Here is a 19,223-nt window from a genome sequence, read left to right on the forward strand (position 1 = left end):
GCAACAAGTTATTCTAACAACGTCCTTCAAAAATGTTCACAGAGTACTAACGTAGATACATGGACAAAACACACACAATGACGTCGCCGAATCAAAACCGACTGAAAAGATTTGCACAGAGTGATGTGTCTATTTGTGTAGCCTAATGCTAAAATAAAATGCAAAAGATATCGCCCTTCCACAGAGGAAGAATTCGAAAAAACAAACCAGAAGAGAGCACCAAAAGCACTGAGTCGCCTGCTGCTGAAGCTCTCTCCCTCCTCGTCCTCGGGCTCTAAGAGCACTTTGAATTTCTCACGCAAAAGACTTCTGAATGCCAAAACACTGAAGGGCACACTCCATTTGCGAGGCACAAAGCATCAGAGAGCGGAGGGGGAATGAGACACTCGTGTCAGATAGCAACACAATGCCCCCCAGTCCCCAAGAGTCTTCTAAAAGAAGAACACAATGGCTGTGCGACGTTAGTTATTACGAAGGTTTAATGCTGCTGCATCGGGGACATTGGGGACAATCAGTGGAGCTGGAGCCTGTGACGCTGTAGGGGTTTTGGTTGGCATGTGGTGGTCCGGAGGGGGCCTGGAGATGAGGCTTGGTGATGGGGCCTTGAGCTGCTCTCAACAAGTCTCAGGTGAAACCATGCTGTGGGAGCTGGATTACAGAACATCACAGGGCCCCAAGTACTGCTACTAACTAAATACGGCAACTCTGCCTCAAAGGAATCCTCAGTCTCCTCCACGTTAATGAACATAGACATGGACAACTGTATCATACTGAAGCTTCAATTAAAAGCACCTAATGAAAAGCATAGCCTGATATGGCTCCGCTCATGCTATATTTAGAGCTCGTCATCCGATAGATGATTAAGGATGGAGAGACGCACATCTATGTCAATGGTATATTCAGCAAAACAACCCCAGAGTGGTAGAGACATACACACATGGCCTTCAGAAGTATTCACATTTTGTTGTGTTAAAAGTGGGATTACACAAAATACTCTGTAATGTCAAAGTGGAAGAAATATTCTAACATTTTGTAAAAATGTATGGAAAATACAACACTAATATATCTTGATTAGATGAGTATTCAACCCCCTGAGTCAATACATGTTAGAATCACCTTTGGTAGTGATTACAGCTGTGATTCTTTCTAAGTAAGTCTCTAAAATCTTTGCACACCTGGATTGTACAATATTTACACATTATTCTTAAAAAAAAACATTCAAGCTCTGTCAAATTGGTTGTTGATCATTGCTAGACAGCCATTTTCATGTCTTGTCATAGGTTTTCAAGCCGATTTAAGTCAAAACTATAACTAGGCCACTCAGAAACATTCAATGTTGTCTTGGTAAACAACTCCAGTGTATATTTGGCCTTGTGTTCTAAGTAATTGTCCTTCTGAAAGTCGAATTTGTCTTCAATGATTTTGCCTGTGCTTAGCTCTATTCCGTTTTTGTTTTTCTCCTAAAAACGACCTAGTCCTTGCCGATGACAAGCATACCCTTAACATGATGCAGCCACCACCATACTTGAAAATATTAAGAGTGCTACTCAGTGATGTGCTGTGTTTGCCCCAAACAACCTTTGTATTCATGACAAAAAGTTCATTTCTTTGCCACATTTTTTGCAGTATTACTTTAGTGCCTTATTGCAAACAGGATGCATGTGTGGAATATTTTTTAGTCTGTACAGGCTTCCTTTTCACTCTGTTATTTATGTTAGTATTGTGGAGTACCTACAATGTTGTTGATCCTCATTTATCTCCAGTCACAGCCATTAAACTCTAACTGTTTTAAAGTCACCATTGGCCTAATGGTGAAATCCTTCCTCTCTGGCAACTGAGCTTGGAAGGCTGCCTGTATCTTTGTAGTGATCGGGTGCATTGATACGCCATCCAAGGTGTAATTAATAACTGCACCATGATCAGAGGGATATTCAATTATATTTATTTTTACCCATTTACCAATAGGTGCCCTTCTTTGCGAACCATTGGAAAACCTCCCTGGTCTTTGAAATTCACTCCTCAACTGAAGGACCTCACAGATAATTGTGCTTGGGATACAGAGATGGAGTAGTCATTTAAAAATCATGTTAAGCACTATTATTGCACACAGAGTGAGTCAATGCAACTTATTATGTGACTTGTTAAGCACTTTTTTTTTTACTCCTGAACTTATTTAGGCTTGCCATAACAAAAGGGTTGAATACCTATTGACTCAAGACATTTCAACTTTTCATTTTTAATTAATTCCACTTTGACATTATGGGGTATTGTGTGTAGATCAGTGACACAAATGTGAAGCTTTGAAATGTGGAAGTCACATAGGGCTATTAGTTTTCTACTGTAGGTTTTTAGATTCATTTAAAATTCAGGCTGGAACACAACACAATGGTGAAAAAGTCAAGGGGTGTGAATACTTTCTGAAGGCACTGTACATGACACTAACAGCACATGCATCAAGCTCCATACACATTGGGATTAAATCTTCATGTCACAATGCCTTTTTCAAGCTCTGTCACCCCAATATGTAGCCCTGGCTTTCCCCTGCATGTCATTAATACCTCTTTATTTGAGGGGATAAAAAGTAGGGTTTTGATGTGCGGCCTGCAGCGTGCTAAACAGCTGCTGCACATCGCGTTAGGCTAGCTCCCATTGTCAGAGCTGATCCATTTGGGTGGAGAGGAGAGCGGACTGAGGAGAGATTACCCTGAACAGTTTAGCCACGCTGGATTTAGCTAGCCATGTGATGGCGCTAATAAGTGATAAGAGCGGGCTAGTGCCATTGAGTCGGTCTGGCCCGGCAGACAATGGAGGCCCAACCAGCACTGACCTCAGTGGAGACAGCAGGTTGGTCCAGTCTGGTAGAACGGAGAGACCAGGGGCCCTACACATGTCTGATCTGACAGCTAATCCTGAATGGCAGGGGCCCTGGCCCGCCTCGCTCCATAGAGCACTACATAAGATGCAAGAGGAGAAATACACTGCTCCAGAGATCCTCTGGGGCTGACAGACATGAGATGAGAGAAAGTCTAACAGTGTTTGACAGCGACACTACCTCCTGAGAACGAGGAGGGAAACAGGAGTGTTGTTGTGCTCTCTTCCTCGTCCCTATGCAAGCCCTGTAAGAACCAACGCTGGAGTAGAGAAACAAGTACGGGGAGTAAACATTTAATATTGCATGGACATGGAACAGGACAGGAACAACGTCAGAACCGGGTAACACAACGACATACGACAATTAATGCTGAAGCGGGGAACAGAGCTGGGGAACAGACAGATATAGGGGAGGTAATGACACAGGTGATTGAGTCCAGGTGAGTGGAATGAATCGCTGATGCAAGTGACGAGGGAAGCAGGTGTGCGGAATGATGGTGGCAGGAGTGTGTAGTGCTGGGCAGCCTGGCACCCTCGAGCACCAGGGAGGGAGAGCGGGAGCTGGCGTGACAAGCCCCTTGTGTTTATGACACATGTGAGGGGGTTGACAATACAGGACATGCTCCAGCACAAAGTCCTACATGCGTCAAGGAGACCTGAGGACTTGAAAGAGTCTGCCACACAGAGGACCAAATATTGCATCTTGCTGTGAACAAAGACACCTTTGTGAGTGATACTGAGAAGCCTTTTCTAGCGCAACGCTGGCCTTGTGTAACCTGGATGTGAAAGCCTGTGAATGGCTGGGTGAGAGTGCAGTGGAGCGAATGCAGGACAGGGCAGAACTGCAGGTGGAACAGACCTGTGGGGATGAGATGCAATTTTCACTCCCATATTACATTTCAGCTCCTGGGACAACTATGAAGGATTACCAGAGCTGAATCTATGCTTTGTTGTATGTGATACTCTAGTACTCTAACATTACGGCAGCATCTGAGTTAACTACAACACCAAGGGCGAGAAATTCCTTTACCAAGAAAATACTGGCCATAAATCCATATAATATGACTGACATTCACAAGCTCAATTCACAATGGCTGAATGTGGCTACTTGATCTACTTAAACATTTAGGCTATGTAGGAGCATAATGGTGGTTGCTAGAGTTTTCCTATAGCCTTGAGAGGAGCACATCACCACATTGGACAAAGGAGGTAATTATTGCCTGCTCAAAAAGACACTCGGCATGCATCATTTAAATTCAGTTGCACTGCAGCAGAAACCCCGAAATGTGAGAGGGAGGGGATTTGGACTCAGCAGCAGGACTTTCCCAAAATAGCTGAAGTTAGACCAAGTAAACGGATACAAATAAAAATTACATTTACACTATCTAGCAGTTGATAAGAAACATTATCCCTTTTCTGGGAAGGGGATAGTAGTCACCATGAGTTAGCTGAGCTCTGAAGAGGTGGATGGTCAAGTCCAATATTTTTCCTCTGACATGTGGTATGTAACAGCACCTAGGGGACAGAGGTGGGTCTTTTCTCATCCTGTTTACAGGGCTTTGTTGAGGAGGTGAGAATACAGGTGTGCTGGGAAGAGGGTCTAGGCAGGTCTGAGGACCTTTGAGAGGGGCTCTACCTTTACCGCTGCAGTGACGAGCCTGGAGGTCGTTGACACTGATCATGTTCTGGATAAACAAGTGGGTGTGATAGTCAACTTGCCCTTCCATTGGCAGATATTTACTCTTTGCTCTCTTCAATTGGAGCCTTCCAAAGTATCGGTAAGTTGTCCATTTCATTGACTATTCTCTCTTTTCCCACCTGAATCTAAAAACCTACAGCAGAAAACGAATTGCATTACTTAACTCAATGCGACTCCCACATTTTAAAGCTTCACATGGAATCATGTTGTTTTCCAAGAATGTGCGCTGTCTGAATTTCCCTCTGTTCCTAGTCTTCAAAGAGACGGTAGCCTGTCTGAACAGCAGGCCAATACTGGGAAATCAGGAGTGATGTCATAAAAAATTAAGGTAACTGTTGTATAGGGTGTCATGGGAGCGCAGAGGTAGACACTTATAAATGTCCATAAAATGCTATCTGTGTGTTCCCTCATGACTTTTACTCTTGGCAAACAGCTCTGGTTGTCCTGTGCAGTTTGTATCATCTCAATAAACAAATATTCCCATCGAGCTCCACTGCTCCTTTGTTGCAATAAAGAGATAAAATAGCTATCTCTCTGATCACGGATCCTATCCCCCATTTCCCTATGTTGCTGTCTTCCCCTTTATTGTTGTTGTGTGTTGGTTACATAAGCCTTACACCTGAACACGTTAGGAATTCCCTAAATAACTACGGCTCGGATGAGTGTGCTACCGAACCACACACACACATGGTGAGTGATCAGGTTCCAGAGTTAAAGCGTGTTCAGCATATCATCACTGCTAGCCATGTCCTAATCTGGTCCCAGTGGACCCAGTGGACCTGTACTGTACATCTCCTCCCTCGGTGCTCAGAGGGGAGTGAGAACAGGAGAGGAGACAGGCTCCCACCTCTCTGAACACACAGCAGTGCTGTATCATATGACATGCTTGTTGAACATACAAACACAGTCTCTTCTTCCCATGCATCGACTCTCTGTGCCTCTCTAATGGGTTAGTCTACCGTATGTTTCATAATAATCCCCCTCTCATGCGTACAGTTAAGGGGGGGGGGGTGATTGTGGGGCTGGCAAAGTAATCAGTAAGGCAAACAAGTGTGCTAGTCTCTTTGGCGCCTGTGTCTTTGTTAGTTGTGAATTTAAAATGGCGGTTATAGCTGTCACACATATTTCATGAATAAAGTTAGTCTTAAATACAGTCATCTGTATCTGTAATTACATTGCCTTTGTTGGAGAGAGATGGTTGACTTGTCTTATTTGCACACCTGTTAAGTAACGAACCACAGAACAATGCGAATGAACCAGAAGCACAACTTGTTCAGTCCTTGTTCAGTCCTGAGACACATGGTGGTGAACAGAAGCAGCCTGGCATGAAACACTTTCTCACATAGCGCAGAGTGAAAACAACCAACAGTCATGTAAATAGTTATTACATAGAATGCTGAAATGAGCTTCACACTATTCAATTCTCCCCTCCCTATTTATCTGCTCAGTATACAAAGAATGGGTGATAAAAAAAACAACCTGTCGAGCTAGTTAGCCACTTAAGTAGCAGTCAGGTTGTCCCTGGCAAGCTGTCAAATCTTGTTATCGATGTGATTTCCATCTCCAAAACATGTTTGTCTGTCAGTCAGGTTGGCTTGGATCACATGGAAAGTACATGCTTGCAGACTAACGCATGACAGCACCAATCATCCCACGGAGCAGTATCCACCATCAGGTTACAACACCCAAACAAAGTGGATTTCTATACACAAGGCTTGAACGGCCACCTCTGCAGTAGGCTGCATTTTTTAAATTGTATTTAATTGAACCTTTATTTAACTAGGCAAGTCAGTTAAGAACAAATTCTTATTTATAATGCCGGCCTACACCGGCCAAACCCGGACTACGCTGCGCTAATTGTGCGCCGCCCTATGGGACTCCCAATCACAGCCGGTTGTGATACAGCCTGGAATGAAACCAGGGTGTCTGTAGTGATGCCTCTAGCACTGAGATGCAGTGGCTTAGACCACTGCGCCACTCGGGGGCCCCAGGACGTGTCTCTCTATGGCACTTATACGCTATGCAAAAAAAGACCACAGTTCAAACTGTTCACTCCAACAGTTTTGGGCATTGAAACAAAAGGCTAATCAAGTGTTTTCCTAGATACAATGCAGTGCCAACACAGAAAACCTCTCCCTCAAAGTCTGTAAGACCAAGGAGCTGAACATGGAGTACAGGAAACGGCACAGCAACGTTGAAACAGATCAACATTGACGTCAATAAATACATTTTTCTTCCACTTTGACATTAGAGTATTTTGTGTAGATTGCTTACAAAACAATTACAATTAACTCAATTGTAATCCCACTTTGTAACACAATAGAAAAGCGAGGCTGCAGTCGTGCAGGTCAAGTGTTTCAAGTTACTCCGTTTCCAAATCACTAAGGACTTTAAATGGTCCACACACACACCAACAGTCTTGAAGGCACGACAACACCTCTCCCCACTCAGGAGGTTGAAAAGATTTGGCATGGGCCCTCAAATCCTCAAAAAGTTATAGAGCCGCACCATTAAGAGCACCTTGACTGGCTGCATTACTGCTTGGTATGGCAACTCCACTGCCCTCGATCGCATGGTGCTACAGAGGGTGGTGCAGACAGCACAGTACATCACTGGGGCCGTACTCTCTGCCACCCAGGACCTCTGTATCAGGCGGTGTGAAAGGAAGGCCCGGAAAAGGTTAAAGACTCCAGCCACCCAAGTCATAGACTGTTATTTCTGCTGCTGCTACTCCATTTCTCATATATCCTGATGCCTAGTCACCTTACCCCTATACATTTGTAACTACCACTCCAGTATCCCTGCACATTGTAAATATGGTATTGGGGTTGGTTGGTGTGTCAGAGGGCAGAGCTCTGCGGGGCTGCCAGGGATATGCCTGATTATAAATACATCTCCTCTGTAGTGCTGAGCAGGGTTTGTGAGTAGGGAGGGGGCTGACACTGTCCTGGTCTGCATGCAGAGAAAGAGGCACTGTCATTTTCCTCCACACATGCTCAGGGCTTCTGGATTTCCCAAGCTGCCCACAGACACAGAATTAATTCCCTGGGACAGAGTAGGCACTATAGGCAGGCAGCTCTCTGGTTTATTTGTGTTCCATTAAGTGGTCCAGTCTTGCCTACGGCACAGCAACATTGAATCAGATCAACACTGATGTTAAGTCACTCAGGGCAGGTCAATGCACTGAACACAGGTGGGCCGGATGGAAGCATATTATGGGCTACAGTTGTGGACTGGTTGCTTGGTGTGTAAAAACATTTTTACAGGCAATAAATATGTCACTGCGAACAACAACACATTCAAATCGAGTGGGGCTGTGAGGGTTATCAGTTCAGGAGGTGTTGTTACAGTTGATTGCACAACAAGAAGAGATTACTGTTCAATGTTCAATAGTTTCTCTCTTCATTACAAAATATTCATTGGACCCATTTGATTTGGGATGTACAGTACCAGTCAAATGTTCGGACACACCTACTCATTCAAGGGTTTTTCTTTATTTTACGTCAAAACTATGAAATAACATATATGGAATCAGGTAGTAAAAAAAAAAAAATACCTGACTGACCTTCATGTCTTAAAGTAACGATGGACTGTCGTTTCTCTTTGCTTATTTGAGCTGTTCTTGCCATAATATGGACTTGGTCTTTTACCAAATAGGGCTATCTTCTGTATACCACTCCTACCTTGTCACAACACAACTGATTGGCTGAAATACATTAAATTAAAGGAATGATGGACTGTTGTTTCTCTTTGCTTATTTGAGCTGTTCTTGCCATAATATGGACTTGGTCTTTTACCAAATAGGGCTGTCTTCTGTATACCACTCCTACCTTGTCACAACATAACTGATTGGCTCAAACACATTAAGAAGGAAAGAAATTCCACAAATGAACTTTTAACAATGCACACGTGTTAATTGAAATGCATTCCAGCTGACTACCTCATGAAGCTGGTTGAGAGAATGCCAAGAGTGTGCAAAGTTGTCAACAAGGCAAAGGGTGGCTACTTTAAAGAATCTCAAATATAAAATATATTTTGCTTTGTTTAACACTTTTTTGGTTACTACATGATTCCATATGCATTATTTCGTAGTTTTGATGTCTTCACTATTATTCTACAATGTAGAAAATAGTAAAAATAAAGAAAAACCCTTGAATGAGTAAGTGTCCAAACGTTTGACTGGTACTGTACATTTACGCTTTCCTTTGTTTGTCATCCTGGAAGCAGAGGTAACCTGTCATTATATCATGATGACTAAATATGAGTGGTGATCCCTGTAACTAAAAATAACAAGACAACCACACTTCTGTCAGCAGGTATCAAATCTATCAACCAAAAGCAAATAGAGCAAGGATCTGATTTCATCCCCTTCAGATAAATTCAAGTCAGGAAGACACTTTGGAATGAGAAGCCCAGTTACTGGAACTCAAAGCCTTGATTTGAAGGGACCATTCGTTTTTTTTATATATATATATTTTTAACAATTTTGCGACTGTATATACCGATCTATAACGACGCATAACTCTGGGATGTTTTAGGCTAGAAATAAGCGGTAAAATACAAGAGGAAGACGCAACACTGATGCACATTCAGAAGCTGAGATACGACCTTCCAAAGGCGAGGAGTCAAAAGAATTGGACTTTTCTTGGGAACCCCTGATCTATATGACCATGTAGACAGTAGGTTCTAGCTTACCTGAGTATGGGCTCTGAGGGGTCTGTGTCTGGGCTGAGCAGGAGGAGGGTCTGGGGGAGGTGAGGGATGATGTGGAGAGGGGTGACAGGGACTGCGGGGTCCTGGTCCGGAGCAGGCGAAGGGACTTGACTCTGAGGGGCTGGCTGCTGCTGCTATTAGTGTGCTGCTGCATCTACGGGTCACCCTGCCCACGGGACTAGAACTCATCCTCCTAATGCTGCTGGCTCTGGCCTGTGGGGAACACAACAGAAACATAATGGTTATTCCCTTTTCACCTTTGACGACACAGCTATCCCCGATCTGAGATGCACAAGTGCTAATAGATCAATTCAACTCAGCTGTACACTGTTCAATGTAGTCCAACGTTGTTGACATGATCATTGTATATCACCACACAGAATACAAATGAACAACTTTTGATTGATTTAGACTAGCTACGTCTAATAATAGAAAAGGCTCCAAAGATGCAAAGGTAAGTAAAGGTACCCTGCTCAGGCTGAGCCAGAAGTCAAAAGCCAAGGACTCTGATAACAGTGTGTCCCCTCAGAGTGAAACTTGACTGACACACAGGGCCTACACAAAAACACGTACGGTATGTTGGCACTGTCTCTCTCCCTCTCTCTTCCCACTCTCTCGCTGGCTCATAAAGATGTGAGTGTCATAAAACATCAGTGGTTTGACTTATCCACAGGTGTAGGGCATTAACAGAGAAAGCGCCTGCAGGGCTGCAGGGGGTGGGGGGGGTGAGATATCCTCCCTGTGCCATATACCCGGTTTATCAAATAGCACCGTGGGTGGGGGTGGTGCTCAGAGCCAGCCAGTCACCCACCAAATAGGATTTTTAGATAAGAGCAAACTGCAACGTACAAACTAGCACTAACACAAACAACTTACAACAAAATAATAGTATTTTTCTTTGGGTTGATATACACGAGGACTATGAAATAATATACCTTATGTATGCATGTTATGGTTTTAAACCTGTTTAAGCTTAATAATGGATTCTAAATGTGAGCTCTACAAACCCAAACAAGGATCAAATTACCCATATTCTTGGGTGAAATTGGTAAATGTATCATGGTATTTAGTGGGATGACCTGGGACATCCATCAGACTGGGCCTGACCCCTGACCTACACCTTCTATACAGGTCAACCTCCGCCAGGCATACAACCCATAACCTCTATGGAACAACACAGCATAACCACCACACGTCTTTAGCAGCTCAAAAGAAAAGCCAATCTATTGACTAAGCTACGAATTAGTACAGTTAACTGTTTTCCCTCATAAGCTTTAACATTTCACACAATCTGAAATCAAAACTCGATATGAATCTAGATATGATACAGCGATATTACAATCTCCTGCTCATGAGTGATTGGACTCTACTGGTGGGAGTTGCAGCCTGCTGTGACTATTTGATTTGACTCTCAGATCAGAGGAACAGAGCTGATCAACAGAGTTGGAGACTCTATACATAAACCAGTGTCAGCTACAGTCAAAGCAGCTGTAGTACCCCAGGCCCCTACTGACCCTTAGCTTCTGGGTGACTAGCCTAGTCAGTGCTGAAAAGCTGACGTGCCTTTTCAGCAACTCGTTGAAAGAGGAGTCAAATCTGCCCCCTGTCCTCCCTGTCCTCCCTGTCCCCCCTCTGTAATCTCGTGTCAAATTAGCATAATCCCTTCATTGACCCCAGGCGACCCACTCCTTGTTTCAGCCAGGGGCGAAAATCTGATATCAACTGGAGGGGACAATTACATGAAATTTACTCAAGAGCAATTCCTGAGGGGGACACCAAAAGTAGTGCTGTAACACATAGCCTACATTGTAATATGGTAAATGTATATTGAGGAACCAAAGAAATAAGGTGTTTGCCGTACTCCTAACCCAAAACTACACAACTAATCACAACAGCAATACCATTGCCTTTAACAAATCTTAGTTCAGTCACCAGTTTAAGTTGAGAGTGGGGGTATCCATGGCATTTTCCAATTATGTTCCTATTTTACAAGTAAAAAAAATTGAGAACCTTTCATAATGTTGCCAAACAGACTCAACAAACTTACCTGAGACTCCCTGTCTCTGCCAGTCTGTCCCTGCATATCTGTCCCCAACTCTGCTGTCTGTGTGCCATCTGTTGCCTGCTCTGCCTAATGACATCATTGTGAAACATTTCCATTAGAAATTCATTTCTTTCTTATGAACATTTTATCAACTAGTCTTTCAGATATTAGGTTACTAGGGTTCTTACTTTGCGTTTTGGTGTACTGAAAAATACTCTGATGTCCGTCTTTTATTTTTCTGCCATTTTTCTACCTGGCTGGCTACACACACACACAGTGTGTAGGTTATTTACAGTAGGAGATGGGCTTCTATCATCTTATCTTTTATCATTCTATTTGGGCTTCGATCTAAAAGGTAGCTAGCAAATGTGAAACGGATTAAAATGACAAGAGTTGACAGCTGTATGAGTTCACCATTTACACAACATATGCTGCAACCTTTTGTAATTTTAATAGTTTGTTTCATATTGGTTGGCTTCCAACAATAGCTGAATTTGCAAAGCTAGCGAGCACCAATTCCGTTTCAGTGGTGTTTGCTATAATCTTTGCTGCTTGGGTTAAATAAAGGTGCAATAAAATAAATAAATAAAAGTTCCCTTGTGACAATTTAGCTTTTGCAACGAGACCATTAAATATATTTAAGACAATGGTAGAAGAGAGTGTAGTTCTGTTCAGTTTGGACTTCAGTTTATTGCTAACCTTATCACAGGGACTTTGAAGCACTAACTTACATCATCTGCATGCTGATCTTGGAATAAATTGACGATAGCAAAGATTCCATATTTGACGAGGCCACATAAATGGAATAGGTACTAGCTAGCTTAATAGTTAATATTTGCGCGCTAGCTCTGCATATTCAGCTAGTGTGTGTGTGCGAATGACTGGATTAACCTCACGTCAGTTACGTTCATTGAGTGCCTTTCAGACAGTAGACACGACCCCTCCGTTACCTTGCCAACTAAGGAACTGGCAGTGGATCAAACCATTGTGAGGCAAAGGGTGGGGGGGGGTCGCAATCTTTTGAAACTTAAAAACGCACTATTAAGTGTCTATAATCAGCACAATTGCTTTCATTGCGTATTATTAATATTATTTAAATTACATAGTTATGTTTCAGGGATATATTGGGGGGGACAAATCATATTTCTCCCAGGATGGGGGGGGTCGTCCCCCCCCCGTCCCCCCCGGGATTCCCGCCCCTGGTTTCAGCCACTTGCCACTAATACGGGACCTGTGAGGAATTACAGGTATGCACACAGACCAACTGGCAAGTGTCTTCACTGACATTTTCAACCTATCCCTGACTGAGTCTGTAATACCAACATGTTTTAAGCAGACCACCATAGTCCCTGTGCCCAAGACAGCGAAGGTAACCTGCCTAAATGACTACTGACCCATCGCACTCACGTCTGTAGCCATGAAGTGCTTTGAAAGGCTGGTCATGGTCACATCACACCATTATTCCAGAAACCCTAGACCCACTCCAATTTGCATACCGCCCCAACAGATCCACAGATGATGCAAATCTCAATCGCACTCAACACTGCCCTTTCCCACCTGGACAAAAGGAACACCTATGTGAGAATGCTATTCATTGACTACAGCTCAACGTTCAACACCATAGTGCCCTCAAAGCTCATCACTATGCTAAGGACCCTGGGACTAAACACCTCCCTCTGCAACTGGATCCTGGACTTCCTGACGGGCCGTCCCCAGGTGGTAAGGGTAGGGAACAACCCATCCGCCACGCTGATCCTCAACACGGGTGCCCCTCAGGGGTGCGTGCTCAGTCCCCTGTACTCCCTGTTCACTCATGACAGCATGGCCAGGCACGACTCCAACACCATCATCAAGTTTGCCAATGACACAACACTGGTAGGCCTGATCACTGACAACGAGAAGACAGCCTATAGGGAGGTGGTCAGAGAACTGGTCGTGTGGTGCCAGGACAAAAACCTCTCCCTCAACGTGATGAAGACAAAGAAGATGATTGTGGACTACAGGAACAGGAGGACCAAGCACACCCCCATTCTCATCAATGGGGCTGTAGTGGAACAGGTTGAGAGCTTCAAGTTCCTTGGTGTCCACATCACCAACAAACTATCATGGTCCAAAGGCACAACAGAGGGTAGTGCGAACAGCCCAGTACATCACTGGGGCCAAGCTTCCTGCCATCCAGGACCTATATATCAGGCGGTGTCAGAGAAAGGCCCTAAAAATTGTCAAAGACTCCAGCCACCCTAGTCATAGACTGTTCTCTCTGCGATACCGTAGCACCAAGTCAAGGTCCAAAAGGCTTCTTAACAGCTTGAACAGCTTCAACCCACAAGCCATAAGACTCCTGAACAGCTAATCAAAGGGCTACCCAGTCCCCTCTTTTACATCTCTGCTACTCTCTGTTTATAATCTATCCATAGTCACTTTAACTCTACCTACATGTACATATTACCTCAACTAACCGGTGCCCCGCACATTGACTCTGTACTGGTACGCCCTGTATATAGCCTCACTTGTTATTTTTCTGCTGCTGTTTAATTATTTGTTACATTTATTTTCAATTTTTTACTTACCTATTTTTTACTTAACACTTATTTGTATTTTTTAAAGCATTGTTGGTTAAGGGCTTGTAAGTAAGCATTTCACTGTAAGGTCTACATCTGTTGTATTCTGCGCATGCGACAAATAACATTTGATTTAATTTGATTTGAGACCTCTGGGCCCAGCTCAACGATGTGTGACATGCTTTTGTTATGAGAGGGAGGCTGAGGCCTGTTTGCCTGCCAGGGAGACATGACATAGAACAGCGTGTCAATAGAACACTATACTACAATGAACAGATATATAAACGCAACATGCAACAATTTCTAAGATTTGATTGAATTACAGTTAATATAAGGAAATCAGTCCATTGAAATGGATTCATTAGTCCCTAATCTATGGATTTTACTTGACTGGGAATACAGATATGCATCTGTTGGTCACAGATACTTTAAAAATAAAAGATAGGGGAGTGGATCAGAAAACCAGTCAGTATCTGGTGTTACCACCATTTGCCTCATGCAGTGCGGCACATCTCCTTCGCATAGAGTTGATCAGGCTGTTGATTGTGGCCTGTGGAATGTTGTCCCACTCCTCTTCAATGGCTGTGAGAAGTTTCTGGATATTGGCAGGAACTGAACAGTGTCGTACACATTGATCCAGAGCATCCCAAACATGCTCAATGGGTGACATATCTGGTTGGTATGTAGGCCACAGAAGAACTAGGCCATTTTCAGCTTCCAGGAATTGTGACATGGGGCTGTGCATTATCATGCTGAAACAGGAGGTGATGGCGGCGGATGAATGGCATGACAATGGGCCTCAGGATCTCGCCATGGTATCTCTGTGCATTCAAATTGTCATCGATAAAATGTAATCGTGTTTGTTGTCCGTAGCTTATGCCTGCCCATACCATAACCTCACCGCCACCATGGGGCACTATGTTCACAACGTTGACATCAGCAAACCGCCCGCCCATCTGCCCGGTACAGTTGAAACCAGCATTCATCCGTGAAGAGCACACTTCTCCAGTGTGCCAGTGACCATCGAAGGTGAGCATTTGCCCAGTGAAGTTGGTTACGATGCCGAACTGCAGTCAGGTCGAGGACGACAAGCATGCAGATGAGCTTCCCTGAGACGGTTTCTGACAGTTTGTGCAGAAATTCTTCGGTTATGCAAACCTACAGTTACATCAATTGTCCAGGTGGCTGGTCTCAGACGATTCCGCAGGTGAAAAAGATTGATGTGGAGGTCCTGGGCTGGCGTGTTTTTTAGTTGTTTTTTTAGGTTTTTTGTTGTACTTTTTCCCCTTTTTCTCTCCAATTTTGTGACATCCAATTGGTAGTTACTCTTGTCCATCCCTGCAACTCCCTTACGGACTCGGGAGAGGCGAAGGTCGAGGGCCATACGTCCTCTGAAACATGTCGCTGCCAAGCCCCACTGCTTCTTGACACACTGCTTGCCTAACCCGGAAGCCAGCCGCACCAATGTGTCAGAGGAACTCGGACGACGCTGGGCCATTTGTGCGCCACCTCATGGGTCTCCCTGTCACGGGCCAGCTGTGACACAGCCTGGGATCGAACCCGGGTCTGTAGTGACACAATAGACCACTGCGCCACTCCGGAGGCCAGGCTGGCATGGTTACATGTGGTCTGTGATTGTGATGCCGGTTGGATGTACTGCCAAATTTTCTAAAATGGCGTTGGAGGTGTTTAACATGCCAATTGCACACTCCCTCAAAACAACACCTTATTGTGTTACAAAACTGCACATTTTACAGTGGCTTTTTATTGTCCCCAGCGCAAGGTGCACCTGTGTAATGATCATGCTGTTATGTTTTTTATTTATTATTATTTTATTTGTTGTACTTTTTACCCCTTTTTCTCAGGAGGGCCATGATCATGCTGTTTAATCAGTTTCTTGGAATGCCACACCTGTCAGGTGGAGAAATGCTCACTAATGGGGATGTAAACAAATTTGTGCACAAAATTTGAGAGAAAGAAGCTTTTTGTGCATATGGAACATTTCTGGAATCTTTTATTTCAGCGCATGAAACATGGGACCAACACTTTACATGTTGTGTTTATATTTTTGTTCAGTATATATTATAGTACTTTTCTGCATATGCTTCTGTTTTTAAACGTCAAACCCACCACTGGGGTGCCTGGCCAAAGTGCTCTATTTTCATGGTCAGATGACATATATGTAAATAGAGCTCTTTGGCCACGCACACCAGTGGTGAGTTTGGCGTTGAAAAACAGAAGCATATGCAGAAAAGTACCTCATACTTATGGTAATATTTGGTGGTGGACCTTGGATGTTATGGGGCTATTTTGCGTCCAATGGTCCTGGGGCCCTTGTTATGGTCATTGGTATCATGAACTTTACCTAGTGCCAGGACATTTTAGCCAAAAGCCTGGTTGCCTCTGCCAGGAAGCTGACACTTGGCCGCAAGTGGATCTTCCAGCAAGTCAATAACCCCAAGCACTAATCAAAATCCACAAAGAAAATTAACATTTTGCAATCTGTCTCCGGACTTCAACTTACTTCAACCCCATTGAAAACCTGTGGTTTGAATTGAAGAGGGAAGTAAATAAGAGCAGACGAAGGATATCAAGGATTTGGAAAGATTCTGTATGGAGGAATGGTCTAAGATCCCTCCCAACGTGTTCTCCAATCTCATTAAAGATTTTAGAAAAAGACTCATTATCAGTGTCATTATCCGCACAAGGGGAGGATGCGAGAGTATTGAAAACAGGGGTGCCAATAATTTTGACTCCTATCTTTTAGAGATGTATTTTTTTACTTGTTAAACTAAATCTTTCTGACCAATTGTATTAGAGTAAAGTAATTGAATTACCCAATTTTTTTGGAGCATACAACATAGCTCAGTATTTGTATTATTTATTTTATATTGTATTTTTATTTTATTTTATATAGTATCTTTATCAAGGGTGCCAATAATTATGGCCCTAACTGTACAAGTTGATAAAGGTTCCCATATGTGACAACAGTCTGTGTGGGAAATTCTCTCTGCTGGCTGGGAGCCAACTCCTCTGGCAAGCAGATGACAGATAAACTTATGAAGTAGTAAAATCTCTTGAGCCCTCTCAGAGAAATGTACAGAGCCGTAAATTGTATTGCTGAGTGAAAACAACCACATGTATAAAGTAACCTCAAATTGAATGTGGTTACCTCAAATCAGATCATATTCCAAATAAAAATGGTCTATAATTAATCAGTAGTTGAAGCTTTGAATTGCACTATGGAGAATAAGTTACTCTTGCTGTGCATTTTACAGTTCAACGATACAGATGTGTCTAAAAGGAGATTTTTGACCAACCTGTTTCTGCCCCATCTGAATCCGGGGTGGGAAGGGTCCCACCTTTGGTCCGACTCACACATCCCTGCTGGGACACGCCCTTCTGACTCCTCCACTTGGCTCAGATCCGGAGGGGGCAGAGACCACATCAATAACCTAAAACCACTGAACGAGGCTAATTGAGACTGTATATAGAGACAATATTGATCATCTTAAAGAGAGTCTTAAATGGCCACCAAGTATTTGGTTGAAAGGGAATGTTTCAGTTCTTATTCAGATTTTGCCCCTTCATGAAAGTCTAACTGTAAGCCTGAAGGGCAGTTTGAAAAACCTGCTTCCTATATGAATTCTCCAGGGAATGGGTAAAATCCCTACTTCTGTAATTTGTGACCTATTTTCTGAAAGGAGAATGGCAACTGCACCCAAAAGAGAACAGGACTCATGCATGTGTGTGAAACACAAAGGTCAAACTAAAGCCCAAGATCCTCCTAATACTGTAAGCCCTGGGAAAACAGCCACTGGCCTGTCTCATATAGCAGTGTCAGGCATCAGGCTTCGTGTTCTCTCTGGGCAGGCACACTGACTGAATGAGTCCAAATGGGTCTTGAGGCTGTGTAAATCCAGCCCGTCATAAACACTTAGCCCTTTGTTAGGGTTTACAGTTTATAGGGGTTTATAACTGCTAAAGAAAATTCACAATGGTTGAAAAGTTATGTTCTGAAAATCTGCTGGTGTAACTGAGTCAGGTTTGTAGGCCTCCTTGCTCACACACGCTTTTTCAGTTCTTCCCACAAATTTTCTATAGGATTGAGGTCAGGGCTTTGTGATGACCACTCCAATTCCATGACTTTGTTGCCCTTAAGTCATTTTGCCACAACTTTGGAAGTATGCTTGAGGTCATTGTCCATTTGGAAGACCGATTTGCGACCAAGCTTTAACTTCCTGACTGATGTCTTGAGAAGTTGCTTCAATATATCCACATCACTTTCCCTCCCTATGATGTCATCTATTTTGTGAAGTGAACCAGTCCCTCCTGCAGCAAAGCACCCCCACAACATGATGCTGCCACCCCCATGCGTCACGGTTGGGATGGTATTCTATGGCTTGCAAGCCTTCCCCTTTTTCCTCCAAACAAAACAATGGTCATTATTGCCAAACAGTTCTATTTTTGTATCATCAGACCAGAGGACATTTCTCCAAAAAGTACAATCTTTGTCCCCATGTGCAGTAGCAAACCGTAGTCTGGCTTTTTTATGGCAGTTTTTGAGCAGTGGCTTCTTCCTTGCTGAGCGGCCTTTTTAATGTGTCGATATATGACTCGTTTTACTGTGGATATAAATAACTTTTGTACCTGTTTCCTTCAGCATCTTCACAAGGTCCTTTGCTGTTGTTCTGGGATTGATTTGCACTTTTCGCACCAAAGTACGTTCATCTCTAGGAGACAGAACGCGTCTCCTTCATGAGCGGTATGACAGCTGCGTGGTCCCATGGTGTTTATACTTGCGTACTATTGTTTGTACAGATGAACGTGGTACCTTCAGGCATTTGGAAATTGCTCCCAATGATGAACCAGACTTGTGGAGGTCTGCAATTTTTTTCTGAGGTCTTGGCTGATTTCTTTTGATTTTCCAATGATGTCAAGCAAAGAGGCACTGAGTTTGAAGGTAGGCCTTGAAATACCTCCAATTGACTCAAATTATGTCAATTAGCCTATCAGAAACCTCTAAAGCCATGACATCATTTTCTGGAATTTTCCAAGCTGATTAAAGGCACAGTCAACTTAGTGCATGTGAACTTCTGACCCACTGGAATTGGAGATACAATAATAAGTGAACTAATCTGTCTGTAAACAATTGTTGGAAGAATTACTTGTGTCATGCACAAAGTAGATGTACTAACCGACTTGCCAAAACTATAGTTTGTTAACAAGACATTTCTGGAGTGTTTGAAAACCAAGTTTTAATGACTCCAACCTAAGTGTATGTAAACTTCCGACTTCAACTGTATGTGCAGATGAGGATGTGCAAGTAGAAATA

This window comes from Salmo salar, chromosome ssa16 (genome assembly GCF_905237065.1).
Source record: "Salmo salar chromosome ssa16, Ssal_v3.1, whole genome shotgun sequence".
NCBI classification, from domain to species: domain Eukaryota; kingdom Metazoa; phylum Chordata; class Actinopteri; order Salmoniformes; family Salmonidae; genus Salmo; species Salmo salar.